The 12,929-nt window shown below is 46.9% G+C and overlaps 1 protein-coding gene across 3 annotated transcripts in view; it reads left to right on the top strand.

Annotated features, from left to right (window-relative positions):
• abhd14a (abhydrolase domain containing 14A) overlaps nt 1–12,929 on the top strand; it is a 29,064-nt gene that overhangs the window by 5,087 nt on the left and 11,048 nt on the right. The gene's annotated exons all lie outside the window — the stretch shown is intronic.

The raw sequence follows: 12,929 nt of genomic DNA on the forward strand, positions 1-12,929 counted from the left end.
AGGGATGGACACAGATGAAAAGTGGAGCTTGTTCAAGGAACAAATACTGCGTGTCCTTGATAGGTATGTCCCTGTCAGGCAGGGAGGAAATGGCCGAGTGAGGGAACCATAGTTCACAAAGAAGGTTGGATGTCTTGTCAAGAGGAAAAAGGAAGCATATGTAAGGATGAGAAAGCAAGGTTCAGTTGGGTCGCTTGAGGGTTACAAGGTAGCTAAGAATGAGTTTAAAAGAAGAGCTTAGGAGAGCTAGGAGGGGGCACGAGAAGTCCTTGGCGGGTCAGATCAAGGAAAACCCCAAGGCTTCTAACTCTTATGTGAGAACTAAAAGAATGACCAGGGTGAGGTTAGGGCCAGTCGAGGATAGTAGTGGGAAGTTGTGCATGGAGTCAGAAGAGATAGGTGAGGCGTTGAATGAATGCTTTACTTCGGTGTTCATTAAGGAAAGGAGCCATGTTTTTGAGGTTGAGATTGTGATACAGGCTGATAGGATGGAGGAAGTAAATGTTCTGAGGGAAGATGTATTAGCAATTTTGAAAAACCTGAGTTGATAAGTCCCCTGGGCCAGATGGGATACATTCTAGGAAACTTTGGGAGGCAAGTGATGATATTGCGGAGCGTTTAACTTTGATCTTTGGGTCCTCACTGTCCACGGGGATTGTGCCAGAGGATTGGAAAGTGGCAAGTGTTGTTCCTCTCTTCAAGAAAGGAAATAGGAATGACCCTGGTAATTATAGGCCAATTAGTCTTACTTTGGTGATCGGTAAGTTAATGGAAAGGGTCCCGAGGGATAGGATTTATGACTATTTGGAAAGATGCAGCTTAATCCGTGATAGTCAGCGCACAATATTCTAGGTGTGGCCTCACCAAGGCCCTGCATAATTTCAATAATACATCCCATGCTCCTGTACTCAAAATCTTTTGCGAGAAAGGCAACATACCATTTGCCTTTTTTTTACCACCTGTTCCACTTGCGTGCTTACTTTCAGTGACTGGTGCACAAGGACACCCAGGTCCAACTGCACACTCTCCTCTCCCAATTTACAGCCATTCAGATAGAATCTGCCTTCTTGTTTTTGCTTCCAAAATGAATAACCTCATTTATTCCAACTTATACTGCATCTGTCATTGATTTGCCCACTCACCCAACCGGTCCAGATCATGCTGAAGGACCTCTGTATCCCCGTCACAGTTCACCCTCCCACCCAACTTGGTTTCATCTGCAAATTTTGAGATGTTACATTTTGTTCCCTCACCCAAATCATTGATGTATGTTGTGAATATTTGGGGCCCCAGCACCGATCTCTGTGGCACCCCGCTAGTTACTGCCTGCCAATTTGAAAACACTCATTATTTCCTGCTCTTTGTTTCCTCTCTGCCAACCAGTTTTCTATCCATCTCAATACACTTCTCCCAATCCCATGTGCTTTAATCTTGCACGATAATCTCTTGTGCGGATTTTGTCAAACGCTTTCTGAAAGACTAAATATACCATATTGACTGGCTCTCCCCCTTGTCAACTCTACTATTTACATTTTCAAAGAATTCTAATAGATTTGTCAAGCATGATTTCCTCTTCATAAATCCATAAAGGCTCCAATCTTCTTTCCATCACATGTCTCATCCTGCCATTAGCATGTGTTGGCAGCATTTACTGAGACTCAACCTGTTTGGCCACATTATGAACCACCTTTTCCTTGGGTGAGACTCCAACCCGGAACCCTTGGCTCAGAAAGAGGGATGCACCCCATTGCATCAGTAAACCTATCACAGGCACTTATCTCAAATTTAATTTTTAAAAATTTATTCGTTCATTGCCTTGACATGAGTGGCTTGCTAGGCCATTTCGGAGGGCAGTTAAGAATCAATCACATTGCTGTGGTTCATGTAGGCCAGACCAGATAAGGGTCACTCAAGGACATTAGTGAACCAGATAGGTTTTTAAGGCAATCAACAATGGTTTTGTGGTCATCATTAGACTTATAATTCCAATTTTTTATTGAATTCAAATTTTATCATCTACCATGGTGGGATTTGAAACCCAGTCTGCAGAATTATCCTGGGTCTCTTGATTACGAGTCCAATGATAGTATTATATCATTGCCTCTCCTTAAATATAATAGTCACTGATGGGATCAGGTTTTTGTTTCACAAATACAGGGACGAATCTCCATTATCATGATCTTCAATCTGCTATTGAATGAGAATCTTCCGTTACATGAGAAAGTGTTATCTATGGGTGCTTCAACAAGGTATACTGGGTTAGGTTGATTAGTTATCTAGCATTTACCTAGTTTTGGGGGGATTAGCAGGGTAAATATGTGGAGGTATGGGGATAGGAAGGGATTGTTGTTGGTGCAGGCTCAATGGTCTATGATTCATCTGCTTCTCTCAGTCCAAGTTGTCCCAGCAGACTCTTGACAAATTGCTTACATTTCATGGACTTGATGCACCAGCCTTCCAAATGGAGTTTTTCTCTTATCCTTTTGTGAATGTTGTGACAATGACATAGGCAAAATGGGAACTAAAGATCTGCAGAGGGAGTATGCAAAGCTGGGAATCAAATTAAAAAGCAGAACCGACAAGGTGGTTATCTCTGGATTACTACGTGAACCACATGCAAATGGGCGTAAGGTAAATAGGATTAGAGATGAATGGGTGGCTCAGGGATTGGTGTGGGAGGAATGGGTTTGAATTTATGGTGCATTGGCACCAGTATTGGGGCAGATAGGACCTGTTCAGATGGGATGGTCTTCGTCTGAACCGTGCTGGGACTAGAGTCCTGGCAAATCATATAGCTAGGACTGTAGATAGGGCTTTAAACTAATTAGGGGGGAGGAGGGTTCAGGGGTGGGAGAAATTACAATGTCTAAAGTAAAAGAGAGGGTACGGCTATAGGAAAATGTTGAGGATGTCCCCATAATAACGGAAGTAGGGGGGCATGAGAAAGGTTGGTAGCGTTCCTTCAAATAAGGTCCAGATAAAGGCTGGTATAAAGACACTTTACCTGAATGCATGAAGCACTCGGAACAAAGTGAACGAGCTGGTGGCGCAGATCAGCATAAATGGATATGATCTGGTGGCCATTACAGAGACATCATTGCAGGGCGACAAGGACTGGGAGCTGAATGTCCAGGGGTATCAAGTGTTTAGGAAGGATAGACGGGAGGAAAAAGGGGGTGGGGTAGCTCTACTGATTAAGGATAATATCAGGGCGGTAATAAGGGAAGATATAGGCTCCAAAGAGCAGAACGTGAAATTGTTGTGGGTGGAGATAAGGAACAGCAAGGGGAGGAAGACGCTGGTGGGTGTGGTCTATAGGCCCCCAAATAATAACTTGGAGGTGGGGCGGGCTATAAACAAGCAAATAAGTGCTGCGTGCAGGAATGGAACGGCGATAATTATGGGGGATTTTAATCTGCATATTGATTGGTTGACCCAAGTCGGACGCGGTGGGCTCGAGGAAGAATTCTTGGAATGCTGTCGGGATAGTTTCCTTGAACAGTGTGTGCCGGAACCTACGAGGGAGCGAGCTATCTTAGATCTGGTGTTTTGTAACGAGGCAGGAAGAATTAGGGATCTTGTTGTGAGGGATCCTTTTGGGACGAGCGATCATTGTATGGTTGAGTTTTTGATGCAGATGGAGGATGAGAAAGTAGGGTCCCGAACCTGTGGCCTCTATTTGAACAGAGGGGAGTACGATAGGATGAGAGAGGAATTGGCTAATGTAGATTGGGGGCGCAGATTGGTTGGTAGGACAGCTGAGGAACAGTGGACGATTTTTAAGGAGATCTTTTCCGATGGTAAAGAAGTAATGTAAGAGAAGGGATAACCAGCCGTGGTTATTGAAGGAAATAAAGGAGAGTATTAAATTAAAAGCTGATGCGTTCAGAGTGGCTAAAAGTAGTGGGCGATTAGAAGATTGGGAAAGGTTTAAAAATCAACAAAGAATGACTAAGAAGGTGATAAAGAAAGGAAGGATAGACTATGAAGCTAAACTAGCACTAAATATGAAAAAGGACAGTAAGCGTTTTTACAAATATATAAAGAAGAGGAGGCTGGCTTGAGTGAATGTTGGACCCTTAGAGGATGAGAGGGGGGATTTAGTGGTGGGAGATGACGAAATGGCTGAGGCCTTAAATAAGTTTTTTGCCTCGGTCTTCACGGAGGAGGACACGAATAGTCTGCCGGATATTAAAGATAGAAGGATGGTAGGAGTTGAGGGCCTGAATGCAATTACTGTCACTAGAGAGGTAGTGCTTGATAGACTAATGGGACTGAAGGTGGACAAGTCCCCAGGACCGGATGGAATGCATCCCAGGGTTCTGAAGGAAATGGCAGAGGTGATAGTGGATGCCTTAGTGATTATTTACCAAAGTTCACTGGATTCCGGGGAAGTGCCGGTAGATTGGAAAACGGCTAATGTTACGCCACTGTTTTAAAAAGGTAGCAGACAAAAGGCAGGGAATTATAGGCCGGTTAGTTTAACGTCTGTAGTTGGAAAAATGCTTGAATCCTTCATCAAAGAAGAAATAGCGAGGCACCTAGAAAGAAATGGTTTGATAGAGCAGATGCAGCACGGATTCGTTAAGGGGAAGTCATGTTTGACAAATTTATTGGATTTCTATGAGTATGTGACTAGTGCGATAGACAGAGGGGAGCTGGTGGATATGGTGTTTCTAGATATTCAAAAGGCGTTTGATAAGGTGCCTCATGAAAGGTTGCTACAGAAGGTTAGGGTGCACGGAGTTGGGGGTAAGGTGTTAGCGTGGATAGACGATTGGCTGTCTAATAGGAAGCAGAGAGTTGGTATCAATGGGTGCTATTCTGATTGGTGGTTGTTGACTAGAGGAGTGCTGCAGGGATCGGTGCTGGGGCCTCAGCTATTTACCATTTATATAGATGATCTGGAGGACGGGGCTGAGTGTAGGGTGACAAAATTTGCTGATGACACGAAGATGAGTGGTAAAGAAAGTTGTGTGGAGGGTGTGGAAAGTCTGCAGAGGGATCTGGATAGGCTGAGCGAGTGGGCAAGGACCTGGCAGATGGAGTATAATGTTAGCAAGTGTGAGGTTATCCACTTTGGCAGAAATAATAGTAGGAGGGATTATTATTTAAAGGGTGAAAAACCGCAGCATGCTACGGTGCAGAGGGACCTGGGGGTCCTTGTGCGTGAGTCACAAAACCCAGTCTGCAGGTGCAGCAGGTGATCAAGAAGGCGAATGGAATGTTGGCCTTTATAGCGAGGGGGATAGAATATAAAAGTAGGGAGGTCTTGCTGCAACTGTACAGGGTACTGGTGAGGCCGCAGCTGGAGTACTGTGTGCAGTTTTGGTTGCTGCACTTGCGCAAGGATATTTTGGCCTTGGAGGGAGTGCAGAGGAGGTTCACTAGGCTGATACTGGAGTTGAGGGGGTTGGACTATGAAGAGAGACTAAATAGACTGGGTCTGTACTCGTTGGAGTTTAGAAGGATGAGGGGGGATCTTATAGAGACGTATAAGATAATGAAAGGGATGGATAGGGTAGAGGTAGAGATTCTTCCCACTTAGAAAGGATAGCAAGACTAGAGGGCACAGCCTCAAGATAAGTGGGGGGGCAGTTTAGATTGGAGTTGAGGAGGAACTTCATCACTCAAAGGATGGTGAATCTCTGGAATTCTCTGCCCGTTGAAGTGGTGGAGGCTACCTCGCTAAATATATTTAAGTCATGGGTAGATAGGTTTTTGACAGGCAAGGGAATTAAGGGTTATGGGGAGAAAGCGGGAAAGTGAAACTCATCCACTTCAGATCAGCCATGATCTTATTGAATGGCGGGGCAGGCTCGAAGGGCTAGATGGCCTACCCCTGCTCCTACTTCTTATGTTTTTATGAGCGTTGCTGGCTAGGCCAGCATTTGTTGCTCATTCCTAATTGCCCTGGAAAAGGAGGTAATGAGCTGATTTCTTGAACCACTGCAGTCCATGTGGTGTAAGTGGGGAGTATTCCATAACACTCCTGACTTATATCTTGTAGGTGGTGGACAGGCTCTGGGGAGCCAGGAGTGAATTACTCACGACAGGATTCCGAGCCTCTGACCTGCTCTAGTAGCCAGAAATAATGGCTGGTCCAGTTTAGTTTCTTGTCAGTGGTGACCCTCAGGATGTTGACAGTGGGGAATTCAGCAATGGTAATTCCATTCAATGTCAAGGAGCAATAGTTAGATTCTTGCTTTTACGTGGTACTTGTGAGGCTCAGCTATATCCTGAATGTTGTCCAGTGTGGATATCGCTGCATTTGGATGCGGATTGCTTCAGTGTCTGAGGAGTTGTGAATGTGCTGAACATTGTGCAATCATCAATGAATATCCCTAATTCTGACCTTATGATGGAAGGAAGGTCATTGAAGAAACAGCTGAAGATGGTTGGACATTACCATGAAGACCTCCTACAGTGAGGTCCTAAGATGATTGACCTTCAGCAACTACAGCCACCTTTCTGTGCCAGGTATAGCGGGCAGCACGGTGGCATAGTGGTTATCACTGCTACTTCACAGCGCTAGAGACCCAGGTTCAATTCCAACCTTGGGCCACTGTGTGGAGTTTGCATGTTCTCCCCATTTCTGCATGGGTTTGCTCCGGGTGTTCCCGTTTCCTCCCGCACTCCAAAGATGTGCAGATTAGATAGATTGGCCACGTTAAATTGCTCCTTTGTGTCAAAAGATGTATAGATTAGGAAGATTAGCCATGGTAAATGTGTGGGGTTACGGGGAAAGGGTGGGGAGCTGGGCTTAGGAAAGATGTTCTTTTGGAACAGGGCAGACTTGATGGGCCAAATGGCCTCTCTGCACTATAGGGATTCCATGTTTCTGTGGTTTGACTCCAACCAATGGAGAGATTGCCCTGATTCCCATTGACTCTAGTTTTGCGAGGGCTCCTTGATGCCATACTCATTCCAATGCTGCCTTGATGTCAAGGACAGTCACTCTCACCTCACTTCACCTCTGGAATTCAGTTCTTTTGTCCAAGTTTGAACCAAGGCTGTAATGAGGTCGGGAACAGAGTTGATGACCCCTTCCGTCACTTCACTGATGATCGAGAGTAGATTGAAGGGGAAGTAATTGGCTGGGTTGGATTTGCTCTGTTTCTTGTGTACAGACATATCTGGGCAATTTTCCATATTGCTGGGTAGATGCCAGTGTTGTAACTTTACTGGAACAGTTTGGATAGAGATGCGGCAAGTTCTGGAGAACTGTCAGGGTACATTGCCTTTGCAGTATCTAGTGTCCCCATCTGCTGCTTGATATCAAGTGGGATGAATTAAATTGGTTGAGAATTGAAATCTGTGATGCGGGGTCCTCTGGAGGAGGCCGAGATGGATCATCCACTTGGTACTTACTTCTGGTTGCAGATTGTTGCAAATGCTTCAGTCTTGTCCTTTGCACTGATGTGCTGGACACCTCAATCATTTGAGGATGGGGATATTTGTGGATCCTCCTGCTCCAATGAGTTGTTTAATTGTCCACCAGCATTCATGGCTTGATGTGGACTGCAGACCTTAGATCTGATCCATTGGTTATGGGGTCGTGTAGGTCTGTTGGATCTGGTAAGAAGTCTCACAATACCAGATTAAAGTTGTGAGACTTCTCACTATGTTTATCCCAGTCCAATGCAGGCATCTCCATGTGTTGGATCTGGAGCAGGCAAGGTTGAAAAGTGCTTGACATGATGCTGGAGCATATTGCCCCCTCGAGCGTGAACTTTCGAAGTGCCAGTCCAATCAGAGAGGAATATGGAGCAGTACATTTAAACTAGGTGAAGGGGAGCTAAAGAACTCCTTCAGCACATATTCCAGCAATTGCAACAAAGGAACATTGGATATAAGCGCCATCCATTAACTCCATGGTCAGTCTTTAATCCCTGCAATGTGTGGTAAATGTGGTAGGCTAGAATGTCAGCTTTGCATTCCACAGCTACAACCCTGTCCTGAAAACCACCTCCATATGAATGCTTGACCTGCATCTTGGAGATTACACAGCAAACCTGACCATAGTCAGCAGGACACCATGGCAGATGTCGCCATGCTGCTTTATGTATTTCAGTGACTGTAAAGACAGAAAACCTGCTGGGGTTACAGAGTTGTCTGTGTCTCTCCAGTATGTAAGATCATCTGCTCACTCGCCTGTCAACATTTAGAAATAGAGAATGGCTGATTCAGCAAAACCCTGGCCTGCATTATGCCGCTTGCGGAACGCCGCTCCCTCCGCGATCCCTGGGCTTGCGGAACGCCGCTCCCTCCGCGATCCCTGGGCTTGCGGAACGCCGCTCCCTCCGCGATCCCTGGGCTTGCGGAACGCCGCTCCCTCCGCGATCCCTGGGCTTGCGGAACGCCGCTCCCTCCGCGATCCCTGGGCTTGCGGAACGCCGCTCCCTCCGCGATCCCTGGGCTTGCGGAACGCCGCTCCCTCCGCGATCCCTGGGCTTGCGGAACGCCGCTCCCTCCGCGATCCCTGGGCTTGCGGAACGCCGCTCCCTCCGCGATCCCTGGGCTTGCGGAACGCCGCTCCCTCCGCGATCCCTGGGCTTGCGGAACGCCGCTCCCTCCGCGATCCCTGGGCTTGCGGAACGCCGCTCCCTCCGCGATCCCTGGGCTTGCGGAACGCCGCTCCCTCCGCGATCCCTGGGCTTGCGGAACGCCGCTCCCTCCGCGATCCCTGGGCTTGCGGAACGCCGCTCCCTCCGCGATCCCTGGGCTTGCGGAACGCCGCTCCCTCCGCGATCCCTGGGCTTGCGGAACGCCGCTCCCTCCGCGATCCCTGGGCTTGCGGAACGCCGCTCCCTCCGCGATCCCTGGGCTTGCGGAACGCCGCTCCCTCCGCGATCCCTGGGCTTGCGGAACGCCGCTCCCTCCGCGATCCCTGGGCTTGCGGAACGCCGCTCCCTCCGCGATCCCTGGGCTTGCGGAACGCCGCTCCCTCCGCGATCCCTGGGCTTGCGGAACGCCGCTCCCTCCGCGATCCCTGGGCTTGCGGAACGCCGCTCCCTCCGCGATCCCTGGGCTTGCGGAACGCCGCTCCCTCCGCGATCCCTGGGCTTGCGGAACGCCGCTCCCTCCGCGATCCCTGGGCTTGCGGAACGCCGCTCCCTCCGCGATCCCTGGGCTTGCGGAACGCCGCTCCCTCCGCGATCCCTGGGCTTGCGGAACGCCGCTCCCTCCGCGATCCCTGGGCTTGCGGAACGCCGCTCCCTCCGCGATCCCTGGGCTTGCGGAACGCCGCTCCCTCCGCGATCCCTGGGCTTTCGGAACGCCGCACCGTACCCCACATGAATTATTATCCCATTTATCAGGGTACTGTATGTTGAGAGCAGGGTAAGTCTCTCTTTCTCCAACCCCTCTAAATTGTTTGCTGTAAATATACTGTGTATTGCACCCAGTCTTCTTCTTTTGCAATAAATAGTTCAAGCTTACCAAAAAATGGCACGATAGCCATTTCCTGATCATTTCCTGATTGCTGAGATTGATTTGAATTGGAACACAATACTCTTCTGTTCTGAAATAGTTTGCTGATTTTTTCCCCCCCCCTCATTACCAATGTTGTAATGGAAATTTCAAACAATCACCAGTCGATAAGGAACTATACTATAAACTATTTACAAATGAGAACTATACGCAGAGTGTTGTGTTACGAGTAGTACTTTCTCCATTTCCAAATCCCACGACCCAGGATTCAAGCTCATGCTTCCTTTTAGGCCATGCACACTCCCGTCTCATTGGATGGGTAGGTCACCTCGTCCAACGAGAGCTCGTTCCTTAAAGGGGGCTTGCTACCATATTATCCATTTCCTCATTGCAACTTGCTCTGCCACCTATTTTAGTGTCATCTGCAAATTTGTTTATTGTACCTTCTATCCCTACATCCAAGTCATTAATATAGATTGTAAAGTGTTGCGATCTAAGGACCAAACCCTGCAGCACACCACGTGTTACAGCTTGCCAACCAGAAAAAGACACATTTCTGCCCACTCTATTTTCTGTACGTCAGTCAATCCCCTATCTAAACTAATATATTACACCCAACCCCCTGGCATCTTACCTCGTGTATTAACCTTCTGTACAGCACCTAAGCAAATGTCTTCTGGAAGTCCAGATGCAGTACATCTACAAAATCCCCACTATCCACTTTGCCTGTCACATCTGCGCTTGTTTTAATTCCTCCTTTTCCACAATCTCTGCATTACCTGTTACTATAGGGCTAACGGGAGGACTTTGAATAGTGTGGATGAACAGAGGGATCTAGGTGTGTGTGTACATAGATCCCTGAAAGTTGGGAATCAAGTAGATAAGGTTGTCAAGAAGGCGTACAGTGTCTTGGCGTTTATTGGTAGGGGGATTGAATTTAGGAGTCGCAGTGTAATGTTGCAACTGTACACTACTCTAGTGCGGCCGCACTTGGAGTACTGTGTGCAGTTCTGGTCCCCGCATTACAAGAAGGATGTGGAGGCGTTGGAGAGGGTGCAGAGGAGGTTTACTAGGATGTTGCCTGGTATGGTGGGGAGGTCCTATGAGGAGAGACTGAGGGATCTAGGGTTGTTTTCGTTGGAAAGAAGGCGGCTAAGAGGGGATCTTATTGAAACATATAAGATGATTAGAGGTTTAGATAGGGTGGATAGTGATAGCCTTTTTCCTCGGATGGAGAAAGCTAGCACGAGGGGGCATGGCTTTAAATTAAGGGGGGGTAGCTACAGGACGGATGTCAGGGGTAGGTTCTTTACCCAGCGGGTGGTGAGGGATTGGAATGCCCTGCCTGCTGCAGTTGTAAATGCGTCTAGTTTGGGGGCGTTTAAGAGATCTCTGGATAGGTTTATGGACGAAAAGGGATTGGTATAGGCTAGTGGGTCATTGTTTTTGTAACTGGTCGGCGCAACATCGTGGGCCGAAGGGCCTGTTCTGCGCTGTAATGTTCTATGTTCTATGTTCTATGTTCTATTAGGATGGCTCTTGTATCCTCTACGATGAGAATCAAGAAAAATTTGTGATTTATTGTCCCTGCCATTTCTATTATTCATATTCTCAGTCTCATCCTCTAAGGGACCAATGTTGACTTTAGCTATTCTCTTTTTATATAATTATTGAAACTTTTGCTGTTCATTTTTTTTTGTGGTTTTTTTTATAATTTACCTTTGCTCTTTTTATTACTTTTTTCATAATCCTTTTTAGTGTTTAAAGAACAAGAACAATACAGCACAGGAACAGGCCTTCGGCCCTCCAAGCCTGCACCGACCATGTGTTGCTAACCAGACCATTCGTTTGTATCCCTCTATTCCCAGTCTGTTCATGTGGCTATCGAGATAAGTAGCTTGTCTGCCTGAACCACTTGCTTGGTAGTGCATTCCAGGCCCCCACCACCCTCTGTGTAAAATATGTCCCCCACATATCTGTATTGAGCCTTGCCCCTCTTACCTTAAACTTGCGACCCCTTGTGTTTGTCATTTTGACCTGGGAAAAAGCTTCCAACTGTTTACCCTATCTATGCCGTTCATAATTTTGTAAACTTCAATTAGGTCGCCCCTCAACCTCCGTCTTTCCAAGAGAATAACCCTAGTTTACTCAATCTCACCTCATAGCTAAGAGCCTCCAGACCAGGCAACATCCTGGTAAAGCTTTTCTGCACTCTCTCCAAAGCCTCTACGTTCTTCTGGTAGTGTGGCGACCAGAACTGGATGCAGTATTCCAAATGTGGCCTAACCAACGTTCTATACAACTGCAACATCATATGCCAACTTTTATACTCTATGCCCCATCCAATAAAGGCAAGCATGCCATATGCCTTCTTCACCACCTTGTCCACCTGTGTTGCCACCTTTAAGTATCTGTGGACTTGCACACCCAGATCCCTCTGTGTGTCTATACTCCTGATGGTTCTGCCATTTATTGAATAGCTCTCTCCCCGCGTATTAGATCCACCAAAATGCATCACTTTGCGTTTATCTGGATTAAATTCCATCTGCCATTTCTCCGCCCAATATTCCAGCCTATCTATATCCTGCTGTATTCTCTGACAATGTTCATCACTATCCACAACTCCAGTAATCTTTGTGTCGTCTGCAAACTTACTAATCAGACCAGCTACATCTTCTTCCAAATCATTTATATAAATCACAAATAGCAGAGGTCCCAGTATAGAGCCCTGCGGAACACCACTGGTCACCGACTCCCAATCAGAAAAAGACCCCTCCACTGCTACCCTCTGTCTTCTATGACCAAGCTAGTTCACCTTTGATCCTGTGAGATTTAACCTTTTGCACCAGCCTGCCATGAGGGACCTTATCGAATGCTTTGCTAAAATCCATGTAGGCAACATCCATGGCTCTTCCCTCGTCAATCATTTTTGTCACCTCCTCAAAAAAACTCAACCAAATTTGTGAGGCATGACCTCCCTCGTACAAAACCATGTTGTCTATCGCTGATGAGACTATTCAGTTCTAAATGCATATAGATCCTATCTCTAAGAATCCTCCCCAACAATTTCCCTACCACAGATGTCAATTACCCGGGTTATCCTTGCTACCTTTCTTAAATAACGGGACTACATTTGCTATCGTCTAATCCTCTGGGACCTCAGTTGTGTTCAATGAAGAAACAAATATTTCTGATAGAGGCCCAGCAATTTCATCTCTTGTCTCCCTCAATAATCTTGGACAGATGCCATCTGGCCCTGGGGATTTGTCTACCATAATGCTTCCTAATACACCTAACGCTTCCTCTCTTGTAATTGCGATTTGTTCTAACGGGTCTACATATCCCTCTGAGACACTATCTATCAACGTGTCCCTCTCTTTTGGGAATACTGATGCAAAGTAATCATTTCGGATCTCACGTACTTCCTTGGGTTCTAAGGGTTTCCAAATCCTCCAGCCTGCCACTGACCTTTGCGATATGATATGACTTAGGTTTGC

The sequence above is a fragment of the Carcharhinus amblyrhynchos genome, unplaced genomic scaffold (assembly GCF_965287045.1).
Source record: "Carcharhinus amblyrhynchos unplaced genomic scaffold, sCarAmb.v2.hapA scaffold_514, whole genome shotgun sequence".
In the NCBI taxonomy this organism is placed as follows: domain Eukaryota; kingdom Metazoa; phylum Chordata; class Chondrichthyes; order Carcharhiniformes; family Carcharhinidae; genus Carcharhinus; species Carcharhinus amblyrhynchos.